The sequence below is a fragment of the Aptenodytes forsteri genome, unplaced genomic scaffold, assembly GCF_000699145.1.
Source record: "Aptenodytes forsteri isolate BGI_AS27 unplaced genomic scaffold, ASM69914v1 Scaffold563, whole genome shotgun sequence".
NCBI classification, from domain to species: Eukaryota; Metazoa; Chordata; class Aves; order Sphenisciformes; family Spheniscidae; genus Aptenodytes; species Aptenodytes forsteri.
In genome coordinates this window covers 1232350-1250293 of record NW_008795318.1, presented here as the reverse complement: position 1 = coordinate 1250293, position 17944 = coordinate 1232350, and positions in this window count along the sequence as shown.

The window sequence follows — 17944 nt, the reverse complement described above, 5'->3', positions numbered from 1 at the left end:
CCTGTCTATGTAGGGAAGGAAAGGGAACTGCCGCTGTATTCCTCCGAACGCAGGGAGCTGCTGCATTGTGCATTTATTTCCATTTACGCGAACAATCTGCCCATTTTGTAAGAGTCCAGCAATGCTCAGACAAAGACACTACCAAGGTGAAAACAAGTAACTGCAGGACCGCGTATACGACGTGTGGCAGCTCCCCAGCCATTGGAAGGGTGGGACTGGGGAAAAATATCTTTTCCACCGTAAAAGCCCGGGACAATCCAAGTGGAATCCAGCTCCCCTCCCCGGGGACAGGCGAGGCAGCCGGGCGGCCGCTGGATGTCACTGGCTCTGCGCAGAGGCCGGCACAGCCCGTGGCGGGGCCGGGAGGGGATGCCGGCAGGAGAGGGCTCTCTGGGGGGGCTGAAGGACACGCGGGTGGACACGATTCACCTGCTTAATTCGCAGGATCTTCCTAAAAACGTACCTCCCGTGGAAGTGGAGCCATGTCCCAAATCTAACACCAGGGAGCAATAGCCTCTGCAGAGATGAATGGTGCGTTTGTGCTGCTGGGCGCTTCGCCCGGATGAGCAGACACGCTTGCCTTTCAGCGTGGCTACGCTCTATTTTTGTACATTTTCTGTGTTATTTCATCGCCCCTCAGCTTCATATTAAATCTGACCTTTCTACTGCACTTGACTGGGGAAAGGTAATCACCTACTTTGCTTTCTTTGGGGTTATACATCATTGCATATGGCAGGTAGATAAGTGTATCTGGAAAATATGGTTGCATGTGAGACTAGGCAGGAAAAAATATCTGCGAGTAGGTCAGGATCCACTTGAAGACCTGCCAGACCTGCCTGAGCGCAAATATATTTTTCAAGCTGGATATTTAACTCCCACTGGCCCCTGTGAAAACTGTGATTGCAGAAAATCTTCTTTTGCCTTGAACAGTGGAGAGAGATTTCAGTTCCCCCTTGCACACTGCTGCAGAAAGGCCCTGAGCGAGCACAGCGAGGCTTCTGTGATTTATGGTGTTACAAAGAGTTGGGAAGTTACGAAGGAGTATTTCAGGTTTCATACAGTGGCTAGAGATGGATCTAAATACACCATTGTGCAACCCTCGGACTGGAACTGAGACTGTGTATCGCACAAAATGAACATCACTCAAAAGGAGTTTAATACCGAAGTGCAGTCATAAGCATCAGGGCTTCCAGGGGATAACGATAACCTCACACACACAGCCCTGTTAGAGCACCCTCACAGGAACTTCAGGGACCTCTTCTAATTAATGCAACTATAGGCTGTACGCATCTAGTGTGGATTTGATCTGTTGGCTACTGAAGATATTAATTGCTGTAACACAGTGACAATTCTGAAATGATGGCAAAGCTAACGCAGCAGGAAAGGTGTGGGAACACGGTGTGGCTGCCATTTAGGTCAAGCAATAAATAGCTTTCTTACAGCTGTGTCTATTTGATATGTCCAGGAGCAGAGTAAAAGAGCCTGCACTGTGCTCGGTGTTGCTACAACTGCTTATTCTTTATCTGTATCTTGATACGATGCCATCCAGAGGTAGCTGGATATTCAGGCTATAACCCCTAATGAGTGACAGAGGGGACGAGGGTCAGCTGCAGCAAATGCAAGGGCAGGGCTCCCACCGGCTGGGGGTTTGAAACCCCTTAATTAAGGTGAAGAAAATGCCTTGGTGTCACAGCTTGTTCTACTCATTTTACTCGTGTAGAAGCTCTACTTAATGTTGAAGTGATTAAAGAATAAGCTAACTTGATACAGAAGCATCATCCAATGAAAACAAAGGCAGTTCAACTAAAATTGGTTTGAAAATGCTCATTAATTAAACTAACGTAAATTTGCATAGATGTGGGCTTGCTAACACTCTTTTCCCCCTCTTCTTACCTAAATGGGACTAATTATTTCTCTAATTATAATGTAATTGGGTGGCCTTGGGATCATTGATTACAGATGCACTTCCTCATCTCACTGTTTTGTATGAAAAGGCAGTTCAACTAAAATTGGTTTGAAAATGCTCATTAATTAAACTAACGTAAATTTGCATAGATGTGGGCTTGCTAACACTCTTTTCCCCCTCTTCTTACCTAAATGGGACTAATTATTTCTCTAATTATAATGTAATTGGGTGGCCTTGGGATCATTGATTACAGATGCACTTCCTCATCTCACTGTTCTGTCTGAATCCAAGCAGAAGAGAGGGATGCTCTTCTGGGATGTGCTGCAACTCCTTTTGGCTGCAGTCTTGACCTTAAAAAAAGAGGAAGAGAAAAAAAGTGAGTAAGCTGAGCTATTTATAGTTGAGCTAATTATTTTGATGTGATATGACAGTAGCGAAGTCTGTTTTCTCTTCACTCAATTAATGGCAATGGAAAAAGCATTCAGTACCCTTTTAACGGTATTCATTGGCTACAATACAAACCTTTGCTTAATGTTTTAAGACTCAGGATTTTGCAATACAGCAGTGGGGGGCACAGTGCTGCGTCATGTTGCTGGTTGATGGAGGAGAAGCTGTGACGTGAGGAGCTGAACGGGGGTTGCTGTTGTTAAAGAAAAAAATCCACTATTTTGGCCAGAAGGTAGCACGCAGCAAGTCTATACAAGGCACTACGTAAAATCGTACAGCTCAAAGCTCATCTTCTAGGATGCTTGGTGGACACCAAGGAGTTTGAAGTAGCTAAAGCTTTACTGTTCACAAGTGGGGAAACTGAGGCAGAAGCAAACTAACCTGGCAAAGGTTGCAAAGCAAGTAAATGGCCAGAGAGTGACAATCTTGGTCTGTGGTCTCTGACCCGTCCAGAGAAGGTGGGTTTACACCGTGCTTTTCACTGTCTCTTACCTACCTGCTTTTGTGCTGTTCCTGTGCACAAATTCTGGGAGTGAGACCTGCTGGGCAGCAAACAAACCGGGGAAGGTGGAGGGGACAGAGGGGGATGTCTCGGCTGAATTTTTTGTTGCCCATTACTGAAGATTCTGCAACAGAAACCACCCCCTGAGCACCGCAATGTGTTTTCTAGGTCTCTGGGGCAGCTGCTAATAGCAGCTATCCCTGGTCTCACTTTTGGAGCTGGACAAGAAGCTAGATTTTTATTCTGTAAAATTTTGGAATTAAAAGATAAAAATGGAGTGGATCCTTACCTTTAACCAAGACAAAATTTGAAATCCTAAACTTTTGTGAGTTATTTCTGGTGGAAAAGCACTTTACTGTTGAAGCTCAGTTCTTGCTCCCCCTCCGAGGCTTATTAAAATAGCTTTTCTTCCTTGCTCCTCAACACCCTCTGCAGCTTGTCCCTCTCCATGACCACAAAACTCCTGCCAGAGGATTTGCTGTGTATTACAGGGCTTTCTTCACTGTTGCGAGAGAGGAAGAAAAAAATACACGCTCTCCTCCTTTTAAGGCTTTGCTCAGGTCCCTGAAATCTGTGTACTTCTCAGGTTGCTTTTGGTGACCTTTCAGGCTTTCAGAAAGCAGGTGCTGTTTGTTAAGCCTTTACGTGACTGTTGCTTTGTTTTCATTTTATTTATCTTTTTTAAACATGTGGGTCAGGCAGCTGCAGGTACAGTGCAATATTCATGAGAGGCTCTGATTTATGCAGGCACAAGGCTGTGCAGCGGGATTACAGGGTACTGAATGTTATATGCAGTTTTAATTTCTTTTTATGACCAAAGGATACAGCCAGAGTTTCTCAAATATGGAATTTATGAGAGCCTCATTCATGCAAGTTTTAAAGGGCCCCTGTATCTCTGCCTCGCAAAGCCGCTGCGCTGAACGATGGGCCGAGCAGCCCGCTCACCCTTTGCCAGTTAACAACAGTATATGTAAAAACATGGCTAGGGCAGCTAGTTTGACACCCAAATGGCCTCTGCGTTTAAAGTCCAGGCACTCCTGCAGTATTTGCACAGCCCCAGCCCTTCTCCGAGTGAGGCACCTACTACAGAGGCACAGAGAAACTCCGTGCAATGTTTAGACTCTCAAATCTTCTGAGCGGGGACTCTCTCTGCAGTACAGCGCTGAGGGTTAACTTCTAAAAGCTACTGTAGTGCAAACTAAATAACAGAGGGTATTTGTGGCAAGTCCAGGTGTTATTTGGCCCTCCTAACTTCCAGTCCTGTGCTCCACACCGACGCGGCTCGCTCCTGTTCTGACTGACTTTTGCACTTTGTATCTGACCTGCAAGTCCTCCCTCCGGAAAAGGAGCCTCTCCGCTCGTAGGAGGAGCGGGGTTTGTGTGCCTGGCAGCTGGCCGGGCACTGCCATCCACCTGGAATTTGCATCGTAGATTATGAAACAGCCTGGCATAAAATTCAAGGTATTAAATGCCATAGTATGGCCCTGCAACATAATGTGCATGTCTGATGTGAATTATCCAGCCCTCTTCTGCTTCGAGAGTTACACGTCGAATTACATGTACTTGCATCCCACACGGTTATTTTGGGGAGAGAGATGATTCTTTGGAAAGTCACCAAAGTTTTTGTAGTGGAACTGGAACCATCGGTGTATTCAGAAACCTGGTAACGGGTTCCTGACGGAGGAACCATTGGTTTAAAACACTGAGTCTGGCCAGTTTGTGACTGTCTCCAGCGCCAGAGTCCCTGGGGGAGGGTGAAGGGGAGCTGCTCCAGTCTCCATAAGCACAGTGAGAAGTCATTTCCGAGCCAGACATCTCGGAACAAGACTTGTGCCATGCTTGCTGCCCCAGGATGGTCAATGCATGGTCCTGCCAGTGAGCCCCAAGTCCTCATCCCATGGACGCTGCTGTCGCAAACGCCTCCGAGTCCAACCTGGACGAGTGGAAAAAGCCTTACCCGTCTCCTGTAGCTAGCGCCTTCAGCTTCTATTTCTGCAGAAGGGGAGCTCTCCTTTCCATCTTCCCTGCCATCCAGGAAAACAAAAAGGCACTGCTAACATCTGCTCTTTTCTCCTCCTACGTGCAGGCTCTTTCTCGGCTCTCTATTAAACCCCTTCCCACACAGAGGCGTAGGCAGGCTTATGCGCATACATCTCGGTGTACAATCTCTCCCATCCCTTGGGAGCAGCATTTGCAATGGTGACTGGTGAGGGTTTATTTTTGTTCTTTGCTAAGACTTTGGTTAACAGGCTTCTCAGTCTCCAACTTGCACCTACTCCTCTAGCGATCAGCCCATACGCCGTGTAACGGCAGGGCTGACATGGAAGCTTGTGGAGACACCGCAAGTGGGTGGAAATGGATGCAGCAACGTATGTAGAAATTTCCCATTGCTAAGCTACGCTCAGGTGCATTTACTTCTACCAAGAGGGGTTACTACGGAAACAAGGAGCCGATTTCTGGAAAAAAACCCAGACGTTCCTAATGAGCAACAAAAGCTATACTTGTCCTTCAACTTTGATGTGCCGGGATCTGTTCTTTGGTCTCCAGTACTTGAAAAGTGCCTGATTTCGAACCCTGCCATCGCTCTCTCGTCCCAGTCCTGCCCCTGGGGCCCGCGGCTGTGGCAGAGTGCTGAGCCTTCACCATAAAACGCACGAGCTCTGAGTCACTTCTCCCTCTGGCAAAGAAAACAGGAGAATCCATCTGGGCTGGTTCCATCCTGAAAAACTTGCCATGTTTTGCAACTTGCACATTTTTCTCCTCCAATTGGAACGTGTTGGCTTTTCCCGAAGCTGGCATGGCTTTTCGATGCAACAAGAAAAATCCCCATCAAAATAAATTTTGCAGAAAAGTTTAATCTGAGAGGTTCAAAGCTAAACAATGCCGGCTGCCGCGCGGAAAGCTCTGCAGAAAGATGCTCAGCTTTTTCCCACAGCCCTAATCAAGCCCAGTTGCCAATTACTGGTTTGTGTGTACGTTGCATCCTAGCTGAGGCTGTTACAGGGAAAAAGTTGCGCTGTCAGCATGGCAAGAGAAGGGTGGGGGATTGCCTGAAGGGTACAAAATAAAGGCAGAGGTTTGAAGGCGCTGGGAGAGGTCGGACTCACGGCTCCGGTCTCTTCTCGCAAGGCTCGGAGGCAGGTTTTGCAGCGCTGGGGCTCGGATTGCGAAGACGGGATCGGAGAGCAGCCGACCTCCAGCCCACCCGAGACGTGCCGATCAATGGAAACGAGTGATTTACCATTATCAGAAATAGCAATTATCCTCGGAAACGTGGCAAGCTGGTTAATTGCACCACGAGGCATTAATAGTTATGTCAAGAGTATCTGCTTCATAACATCAAAACAGAAAGTGTTTTAAGATACAGTGTTACTCTATAAGGGGAAAAATACATTTTCCAAGTTAAGAAATTGGATCCAAATACCTAAAACAATTCAGAAAATGCTGTAAAAGAAACATGAATAGGAGCAACATCATTAAGAAAGAACATGTCAAAAGGAATTATAATCCCCAACTGAAGTTCTCCAGTATAGAAGCAAAGAAAAAGATTATTTTTTTTTAAATTGTATTTCCTGAATAGTGTGTTTAGTTTGGGGGATGTGACATAATTGTGTATTTTCCCACCATTCAGAAAGTATAATTCCCCAAGTTATCACAAGGAACACTTGCTCATTAAAAAAAAAAAAATCTAATCTTGCAAACCTGATGCATTTTGCAGTATGATTAACTTGCTGGCTTCCACAGTATTTAATTCAAACAAAGAAGAAGTTCAAAGATAATAGTTCAGTTTATCTCAGTATATAATGTTTTTTCCTGTGAACACAGAAAAATACAAATAACAGTTTATGTTGGTTTTGATAGATTTACAACACTGTTAGATTACACCCAGACCATCCTGAAGACATACTTCTTTTAGACTTTGCTATCAAGCAATTTTAAAGCCCAATGCATTGGAAATTAATTCCAGAAGAAAGGAAAGGAAAAGATTGTTGTTCTTCCACTTTAGCTATTCTTGCTAACATTTGTGTGCAAATGGCAATGGGGATTTGAGATGTTTGTACCAACATATTTATTTTGCAGCAGGAAAGGGCAGTGTGGATTTTTTTTTTTAACTGCCTCTACATGAGAGGGTCTATATTATAACTGGCGGTGACAAATACTGCATGTCCAGCTGTGATGGTTTCTAGTGATACAAAAGGGGTGTATGAAGCAGATCATGGCCTTCTAGAGGGATCAGTGCTTTTCCTACGGGAAATAACAGGTTTTACCCCAGCACTGGAATGCTGCTCCCACCAGACTGGATACTGAGGACTGATCCAGAGCCGAAGTCTGTGAAAAGTCCTCGGGGCAGCTGCAACTTCGCTTGCTCTTGCAGGAGAATAAACTGTCTTTACACAACTGTATTTATCCAAGGCGTTGCGCTGCTTTAGGGCTCTGTTTCAAATACAGCATTTCCAAGGCAGGTCCCCGGGGGCTGCGATGTGGTTACCCCTCCCGGGAAAGGCAGAGGTGCCCATGCCGCATCGGTTTCTCCTCACTGCTGGTTTAGGGTAGGTTAAAAGTGGTGGTGCCAGGGACGAAAGGAAAAATAAAGGAAGTTCTTTGATAGGAAGTTTCATAGCTTGCTTCAGTATCCTATATATTGCTTTTCGGAAGCATTTTTAAATTATCTGAAATACAGTTGCACGGTATTTCCAGCAGTCACAGTCTGACCTGGGATATCAATATTTTGCAGTTTTTAATAAGAATGAAAAACCCCCAAAGTAAGGTTTACACTGAATAGTGTTGGGTTTTTTGGGGTTTTTTTTAATATTATGGTGCTGTTTTAAAAATGTCACAGTTGAGGCAGCGAGAATATCCTTTCTTTGCAGTGGGGGGGGGGGGGGGGAAGTGAAAATGTTTTCCTAAATAACCCTGTCCGATATCCGATCTCTGGGCAGGTATCACCATGCTGACCTCCACCTTGGCACTAGCACAGAAACCCCGCTGGACCTGCCAGACCTCCCGGGTTCACAGGGTGGTCAGGACAAGCAAGCGATGGAAATATTTTTGGGATGAGCTGGGATTCCCTCTGAGATCCCAAACAGCACAAGCAGGTCTCACTATTTAAAATGACTTCGAAGTTGCAGAGCACAACACTGGCCCATTCAGACCCCGATGGCTGTTCGTTATCCAGCAGCAGCTCAGCGTTACCAAGATTGAAGGTTGTCAATTATAGAGAAATTAAGAGCCCCGTGAAGAAGAGTTTGTGCTTAGAGCACGGCCGGAGCTTGCCCAGATCCAGCTGATGTTTCTTGCCAGAAGCAGGCACGGCCGAAACGCAGCACAGCTTCAGTCTCAAACTGACGGTGACGAAGAGTTGCAAAATACCTGTTTTTGAAACCTACTTGTCCAAATAAATGCTGAGTAACCCAGGCTTCACCTGAATGCTCTGGTTTCTTAAACAGGCACAGCTCCAAAGTCCTGGCTGTGAAGAAACATCACCTGAAAAGTATGGTGTGCTCACAGCATTCAATTAAAAAAAATAATTTAAAAAGTTGTGTATATTATTCCTTCAATGAGGAATTATTGCTTGAATGAGGAATTCAAATGAGGGAAGAGAATTTCTGCCCTTTTTCTTTCAACTTTTAAAAGATATATTTTTTAATATTTTTTTTTTAAATTTAAAAAAGTCCCTGGGCATTGACAGTGCTGAAAGAAGCATTTTTAAAACCAAAGCAAAGCTTTTAAGCCTTCAAGAACTGCTGGCAGGGAGAAAACGCTGCCATCTGCTCTTACTCCTGTCTTCAGGGTGGGGGTTTTAACTGCAGCCCTGGCAAACGGCACGTGCGTGCCCACCCTGCCCAGCCGTAGCCGTTCCCTGCTCGCGGATCAGCACCGTGTAACACGCGTTACCCCTGCGTGCGCGTTAGCTTGCGTCTGAAGGCACAAACCCAGAAGTCCATGAACTTTTCAAGGCCATTTTTTGGATGTTTCACTTTTCCATGTACTCAGAAGTTTGTAACCTAGCGCTTTTTGTTGGGTTCGGATGCTGAAGGGATGATGGCCGGTGGGTTTACCAGAGACCTGGTGCTGAAGCCCGTGTCCCGTATGGAAGGGGTCACTGAACGATGGGTACCTATCAGTACTTACAGGGGGCTTATAAAAAAGATGGTGGCAAGCTTTTTAGCAGGGGCTGTTGCAACAGGACAAGGGGTAATGGCTTTAAACTAAAAGAGGGTAGATTTAGACTAGATATAAGGAAGAAATTTTTCACGCTGAGGGTGGTGAAGCACTGGCCCAGGTTGCCCAGAGAGGTGGTGGATGCCCCATCCCTGGAAACATTCAAGGTCAGGTTGGACGGGGCTCTGAGCAACCTGATCTAGTTGAAGATGTCCCTGCCCAGGGCAGAGGGGTTGGACTAGATGACCTTTAGAGGTCCCTTCCAACCCAAACTATTCTATGGTTCTCGTATCCCAAAAGCTTTTCCATGAGACACCACCACGGCTTCAAAACAGGGTTTTCCTGCAGTGGCAAATGTGAACGTGCACTCGAGCGTTCTGCTCTGCCGCTCGTAGAGCTGACCGGTGCTGCTAATAACTAACAACTACGAGTCCTGGGAGTATTTAAGTAAGTGGCCGCACGGGACTCCTTTTCACTGGCCTTCTGCAAAACCTTGTGCTGCCGGGAACGTCTGTGGGAGCTGGGAATCTTAAAGCCAACGCTGGGAAACACTGGCATCGAGCAAATCTTAAAGTTTGCATTTCCCCAAGCATCTGTGGAGAAAAAAAAATAAAATAAAAAATTGTGGATTTATGCCACTCCAGCAATGGGATAGAAATGCACCGTGTGGTTTAGCGGTACCAATGGTAACCTTGATTTTTTTTTTTTAAAGCCTTTAAATATTTACAACAAATTGCTCAGGAAGGAATTATACATTATTAATTTTCATTGTTATTCTGATAAAATTTCAAAATCAAATTTTGAGGAAAACGCCTGGTGGTAGACACTTTATGGTGAGGGGAAAAAAACCAGATCAGCTGTGCTAGCGCTTGAGATTTATTTGGGCAATTACAGTCAATAGGAAATGCAAGTCTCCTAAAGAAATAACATTTTCTTCTTGAGCTGTTGAGGAACGCTGCATGGACCATAAATGATAATAAGGCCGTGTGAGTGCTCAGGCAGGTATTTGGCTGTGGTGGTGTTTTTCGGGACGCCCTTTTCTCCTGGGTGCCTCGGGCGCACGCAACCTACGTGCTCACAGCGAGCTTGCGCCGAAGCTCAGCGGCTGGGTCAGCAGTGCATTTTCGGTTCAGACCAATGCGGGAACAGCCACGTTTCCTTCTGTTTCGGGTCACTGACTTTTTGCATCCAAGCTCCAAATCAGCCCAAGTTGACTTGAAACGCTGCCAGCCTGGCCTAAGATTTGAAAGCCTAAGTCTAACCAGGAAATCTCCTCTTGATGAAAGTCTGGGGAGGGGGAGAGGCCATGATCTGTGTGTTATGTGCACTTCAATAATTTTATCTGCAGTGAGTTTAGCATTCAAAAGACCCATTAAAAAAAAAAGTAAAGGTTTGCAAAGCACAGCTCCATTTCACGTAAACTCTACCTAAACTTTACTATTTTGTATTAAGACATCTGAGAACGTGCAAACCCCATTTATCAAACCTTTTCCACGCTGGTTAAGACCCTGCTGTCCGCCCCATCTCCCGGCAAACCACCCCAATGGCGCCGAAGCTGAATCTGATTGAGCCGTGCTCATCTGGAGACGATTCCCCTTGCTGCCACGTGGCTGCTTTGGGGGGGCCGGTCCCTGTGGGGAGGGGAGCATCACCATCACCCCATGCTGGGATGGGAGTCTGAAAACACATGGGTGCTTGTCTGGGACAGAGGTGTGAATACGGTAAGTTTTGATTTGCACAGAGCTGGTTTGGCAGGGCTGAGAAATGAAGGTCACAAAGTAAGGGGATCTGGGGTTATTTATATGCAGGGTGCTCACCGCTGAGAGCAGCAACATTTGATCAGGGACCTCTCCCGAACGGAGCCCCCCGCGCACCCAGGGGTGTACACACAGCCCGCCCCAGGGCGCATCGGTTACCAGCAGGTTTCCTCCCACCTCGATTTGCAAAATAACCTGATTTTGGGCTGGACTGAAGGGTAAATATACAAGGCTGAACCTGCCTGACCTGGTGGCAGCATGTGTGGCATGAGTTGGGGGGAAAAAAATCCATCACAAATCAGGTCCCTGGAGCTGAAGCATCTTTCATCTACATGCAAATGCTGAACTAGCACAAGTCAAAGTTTATTTTTAAAGCCCACTGCTGGCTTGTGCAGTTTAATGATTTCCTCAGATTTTTTTAGTTATTTATTTCCATTCTCTAAAGGCTCCTGGCCCTTTAACATTTTTTTTAACGGTATTTTCTGAGCATGTTTTCCAATTAAATGTTGATGAAAGATGCCTTGCTTAAGAGGATGGGGGTTTGAGGAGCACTCAGGCCTGATTCAGCAAAAGCACTTGATTATCTTCAGTTTAATTTTACAAAGTAGTTAAGCACATGCCTGAAGCTAGGTATGTCCTTAAGTCCACCTCTGCTCAGCAAAGCATTTAAACACGTGCTTCGCTTTAACCAGAGACAAGGGATTTTTACCATATGCTTAAATACTCCCCAAACCTGTAACCTGAGCAGCTCTGGCAGATGCCTTTCTAGAACTGGTGGATCTGTCACACTGCTAAAAACATTAAAAAAAAAAAAAAAAAATCCTTAAAATGTCTTATTTCTGGTAAAAGCAAGAGCGGCTCCTCCCCGGCGGCACAGGCTGTCCCACACCGTCCTCCCCAGTTTGGGGCTGGAGGGACTGTTGCCAGGGCAGGGAAGGGAGAGATGCTTTTCAAGTGAGTGAAGCTTTGTGGTTGCACTGACTGTCGTCTTGCTCTATATTTGGATGTTGTTGTACATGCGGAGTGCAGGTCCCTGCCTGAAGCCTGTGGGTGTTGCTGAAATACAGATAATAAATGGCTCGTGTGATTTGACCAGAGCTGCTTTGCTGAGTACGTCTGAGCCCTATTCCCTTTGCTGGATGTGCCTGTTGTGGCGGTAGTTTCTACAACACCCTTTCTGCTCTAAGGCTTCAAGCGTGTTGGTGTGTTTAAGACTAGACCTCACTGGAGGGAAAGCTCAGGCTGGAGATGTTCTGGGTAGGGTTTGGTGGTTTGTCAAAATAGTCAGCAGAGGTGGTCTGACGCCGAGTCCAGCAAAACCAGGCAGGTTGGGATCAGTGGGGCTTCCCCTGAGATCACCTATTCAGTTCCTGGGCATCTCTTGTGCCGAGTTTCTCTGAAACCTAGATTGGCAGCACTCGGACTCTCAAATCAAATTATCCTGGAAAGCAGAAAGGCTCCAAGTCCTGGTTGAGCCAGAAATCAGTATTTTCTGGGATTCAGCAACAGCCTTAAAGCACAGCTTCCCTAATCCAAATTTGAAAAAAGTGCCATTCAAATTTTTGATCCAGAGCTGCACCGTGACGCAGTCATTCAATAGCTGCCATAAACACAGTACCGGTGGCCAGAAGGGGTGACACCATCCCGTGCGTTGTTATCTGGTGCATCAGGCACCGTCACCCATGCGAGCAGGCACTCATCAGCCGTGGGTAAATAAAGACTTCCCTTCTGCATTTAAAATAAAAAAATCTCTTTAAGAACAGTGCACCCAACACAAATTGCACCGAGCATCCTCCCTGCCGTCTGCTCCCGTGCCGCAGCGTCAAGGTCATGGGGGGTACGGATGAGCATCGTGGGTGCCGGCTCCTGTCCTGCGCTTGGAAACCAAAGGGATGCTGAAACACCCCTGTTGCAGGGGTGCTTTGGGTTCATTCGCTGGTGCTTTGGGTAAAAGCTACATTTTTCCAGCGTAAGGAGTCTCCTCATCCCCTCAAATAAAACCAGCTGCTGATCGTGTAGTTCTAGCACCAGGTGAAGGGCTGGGGACTGGGAAAGAAGAGTAAATGGACAAAACATCGCTGCCAATTTTCAGATGGGGATGATCCAAGTACCACAAGAAAGATCAGATCTATTCCCAGCTGTCCAGCCGACGCTCATCCTTGGGATGGGACAAAGCAGAAGTCTAGATCCAAAGAGCTCTCCTCTGCTCTAAGGCTTCAAGCGTGTTGGTGTGTTTAAGACTAGACCTCACTGGAGGGAAAGCTCAGGCTGGAGATGTTCTGGGTAGGGTTTGGTGGTTTGTCAAAATAGTCAGCAGAGGTGGTCTGACGCCGAGTCCAGCAAAACCAGGCAGGTTGGGATCAGTGGGGCTTCCCCTGAGATCACCTATTCAGTTCCTGGGCATCTCTTGTGCCGAGTTTCTCTGAAACCTAGATTGGCAGCACTCGGACTCTCAAATCAAATTATCCTGGAAAGCAGAAAGGCTCCAAGTCCTGGTTGAGCCAGAAATCAGTATTTTCTGGGATTCAGCAACAGCCTTAAAGCACAGCTTCCCTAATCCAAATTTGAAAAAAGTGCCATTCAAATTTTTGATCCAGAGCTGCACCGTGACGCAGTCATTCAATAGCTGCCATAAACACAGTACCGGTGGCCAGAAGGGGTGACACCATCCCGTGCGTTGTTATCTGGTGCATCAGGCACCGTCACCCATGCGAGCAGGCACTCATCAGCCGTGGGTAAATAAAGACTTCCCTTCTGCATTTAAAATAAAAAAATCTCTTTAAGAACAGTGCACCCAACACAAATTGAAACAAGCATCCTCCCTGCCGTCTGCTCCCGTGCCGCAGCGTCGAGGTCATGGGGGGTACGGATGAGCATCGTGGGTGCCGGCTCCTGTCCTGCGCTTGGAAACCAAAGGGATGCTGAAACACCTGTTGCAGGGGTGCTTTGGGTTCATTCGCTGGTGCTTTGGGTAAAAGCTACATTTTTCCAGCGTAAGGAGTCTCCTCATCCCCTCAAATAAAACCAGCTGCTGATCGTGTAGTTCTAGCACCAGGTGAAGGGCTGGGGACTGGGAAAGAAGAGTAAATGGACAAAACATCGCTGCCAATTTTCAGATGGGGATGATCCAAGTACCACAAGAAAGATCAGATCTATTCCCAGCTGTCCAGCCGACGCTCATCCTTGGGATGGGACAAAGCAGAAGTCTAGATCCAAAGAGCTCTCCAGTTTTTTTGGATTCAGGAACCTGCCCTGGTTGTCGAAGATGTAGCTCCCTCCTCGCCTGTCCAGTCCCCTCTTGTTTGCCTTGGCTGTGCGGCTCTATCAGTATAGGCTCCCTGCTTTTTTTTGCCGAGGCATGGAGGACATTTAACAAATCGCATTTTTTTCAGAATATATTCTTTCTCTGCAAAGCTCTTGGCTATTCCTATCTTTTTTTAAAAGTCTTAAAAAAAAAAAAAAGTTGTTTGTGGTGCTAACGGTATGGAATGAGCTAAAGCTTTATGCCATTTTTAGCGCTCTTGGAACAGAGAGAATTGGAGGAACTGAAAATATATGCTTAATCGCCCCCAGGAAAGACTGCCATAATATTTTGGGTTGCATAAGCAAACTAAATTGGAAATCTGGAATCTACTCAAGACCTTTTGATCAGGGAGCTTTGCAAGTGCAGAAAAGTAAAAACACAGACAGATGGGGATTAGAGTTGAGCATCAGGAGAATAATTTCCTCTTTTAATTTCAGTTCCGCCAACATATAAAAAGCATTAACAATCCAGTTACGTAATGTGCGTCAGAGCCCAGCTATACGGAGCGGTAATGCTCGGTGTAATTAAGCCATTACACAGCCTATGTTTGCTGCATGGAGGTAGGAGTCACTTTGCACAAGCAAATGAACCCCCCCTTCCACAAATCCGGGCAAATGTCCTGGCCAAAATTAGAACCAGTTATCGAGGCTAATAGGAGCTGCAGGGGGTTCAGGGAAAATTGAAGCCTGCTCCGAGATACTGCTGGGTTTACAAAATCCAATTGACAATCACTTGCAAACCCCAATCCACCCTATTTTTCTCTATCTTTGTTACTAAATCAGTTTCGGTGGGAGAAAGGAGATTAGGCTGAGGAGCAAGCGGAGATATTTTTGCTGATTGTTTGACATTGGGAACAATAGTCCATAATATACTTTGTGTTATTCTAATAGTAGGATCTCTGAGAGAAGGCACTGCAACATTTAGAGGCTGGCAAGAGCCCCACAAATTTGAGGCTGCAAAGGCTGGCAGAACAGATTAGATTTCTGTTCTTGCCTGTTTTCCTCTTCTCGGGGGATATTTTTGCATACGGTGGCTGATGTGGAGTGATGCAAAAAGGTACTAAGAGGACGGTCTGATAGAAGGGCCACCTACATTTCAGGATCAACTAACCGGACACGGCTTCTGAAGAGGTTTTGAAGAGTCTCTGATACCCCAGAATATCCATATTAAGAACTATTTGCCTATTGGGATCAACTCCCTAGACTGCTGATGTCTGCAGCCTTTAGATAAAACCCACTTCTTCCAGGTAGCGGATTTTTTTTTTAATTTTTTTTTTTTTTTTGCAAGCAGATTTAACTGCAGTTACTTTTGCTTGCATTTCACTCTTATTCCGTGAACTTAGGTGAGAGTAGGACTGAGATTTCACAGACCGGGTCTGCTTTTCTTCATTTCAATTAATATCGCATATGGGAAGACATCTGTATTTTTGGCACTGCTTTGTGATACTCTGCATAGGCACGGGCTCAGAGCAGCCTTGAAGAAGCCTCTGCAGTGGGAGCAGAGCTGCCCTGGGCATTTTCCTCCTGTCCTGAGGAATGGCAGTTTGGCCAAGACAAACTTTTGGAGCTCTCCCATCACAGCCCTCGCTCCGGTCCTTTGCGGGAGGGATGTGGCGAGGAAATCCCGACCTGGCAAACCTGAAACAGTGCCTGAGGGCAACCAGTAGCCTTTGCAGATTAGAGCTGCTTGAAGGCTGCTGGTTTAGGCGCTGCACTGGGCTCGGGATTTGGGAATACGCAGTCGCTTTCCATACTGAATCGCTGAGCAAGCGTGGAGCCTGGCTTTTCATCAGACCTGGGGACCGTGGTTATTTTTGGACCACAAGAAGACTACAACAAGAAGTTAGTCATGTGTGAGCAGTACTCTCCAGGCTGATTTGCCACAATAAATAAATAAAAATAAGACAGAAGCATTAAAAAATTAGCTTTACACATGACTGGCACGTCATTTCCATTCAAATGGGTTATATCGTAGGTGCACATGCGATCATAGGCTGCTATTTAAGGAGGAAACCTCTACTTACATAAATGTCTGATTATGCAACTGTCATGGAAACCAGAGATGACAAAGATGTATTAGATTAGCTTGTCCATTCCCTCAGAGCGCAGGATTGTTCCTTGTGGTTTATTTTTTGCTCAAGATTTTAAGAAATGATCAGTGGCTGCTGGATGCCTAGCTTGAGAAGCAGTGATTTATAGTATGAGCTGAACTGTCACTTTTCTAAAGGTGATTTGCTTTGGAAACTCAAGAATAGAAGCACTTAAAGTCACTGGTCGCATCCAGTGAACCTCGCACCAGCATTTAGTTCAGCCCAGTGCTTATATTTTCAGAGTACCATTGCTTTCATTGCTTAAAATACATGCCAGAGCCTTAAAGGACATTTTTCTAGTGTTCTGCCTGACCTTTCTTTAATTTTCATCCCCTAACTCTGTTGTCTTTCCAAATAATACTCCATTTTCTCTGTTTCTGCACCCTGCCAGGGCGTCCCTCATTCGCTGTTGTTGCTTAGCCAAGCTATACAAATTTAGCTCTTCTTAATCTTTTCTCATAGGTCAGTCTTTCTAGCCACACTCATTTTTGCTGCTATACAGGGAAATCGGCAGAGATTAGTACTTTAATCTTCTTTCCCTGTTTAAAGAAACCCCAGCAACTGTACACAGTGAATGGTTTTCCTGTGACTTTAAATTAAAACATTTAAAAATAAATGTATTTATACATATTTTTCTCAACTTTCACCTCTGGTTCCTCTCTGTCATTAATTTATCTGCTCTTCTGCTTTATTAGAAAATGACTTTTTAGAAAAAAAAAAACAACCCGCCCCCAAAAAAACAGATTAAACTTCAGTTTGGTTTCTTCACATGAACAGGGTAAAACTGTTATGTCATGAGCTGTATGGTTTAGTCTCACCCATGCTGATTCTGCAGAATTAACCTGAACTGGTTTTAAACCAAACCCTCTGGGTTGTCCGGTCCCACCAGACTGGGGATTTGGGAGGATATGTAGTGGTATGAAGACGAAAAGATTAACACTGCCAGTAGTATTTACCCTCATTTGTGTAAACTGGTTCCTCTTTTCTTGTATTTTCTGCTGGCTCATAACGTTTTTGGTTGCTGTTGTTTTCCCTGAAGTTGGCCTCCTTGCTCTCTCGTAATCCCAGTGGTTGCTGAACTCTTTTGCTCCCCCTGTGTCCAATCCAGCTACTGACGTGTAATTGCAATATGCACCTTTGGTTCTTAAGACCTGTTTAGGACCATGTTTAAAGACTTTTAAACAGTAAATGCTTTGTTACCTGTAGCTGGGCTTTACCCAGGGTCATAGGGCAAATTAAAGTTAGGCTCCATCAGATCCCAGCAAGGAAACAGACTGCAGAGTTGGGGCTTCTCCTCTGACAGGGGGTCCCACACCCAAGGCGTACCCATTCGTTAACTGTCGGTGCCAACGGGAAAGCTGCCACCGCTGCTGCAGAATATGGGGAGAAGCCGATACCTGATGATCAGGAACTCAAAACACAAAAGGGCTTCGCACTGAATCATTGCATCAGGCTTACGAGCTAATTCTGGTCTCGCTGAAGTCATTTGAAAAACTCTTTCAGTGTGGGCATGGTTCCCACTGACAATCCTGCCAAGCACCTCGGCGCTAACCTACAACACCTCTCCTATCTCCCCGTGCAGCTCCGGGGCTATTTTCGCCGAGGCTGTCAGTTGAGCTGAATTGTTCCATTATGTGGTGGCTTTGCAATGTGGAAAAGTGTTCGGGGAGACCACTCTCTAAATGAGAGGAGAGTTATTGAGTCTCCAGGGCCAATTCAGTCATTGATTTTTTTTTTTTTTAATTTATTTTTATTTTATTTATTTTTTCCGGAGGCA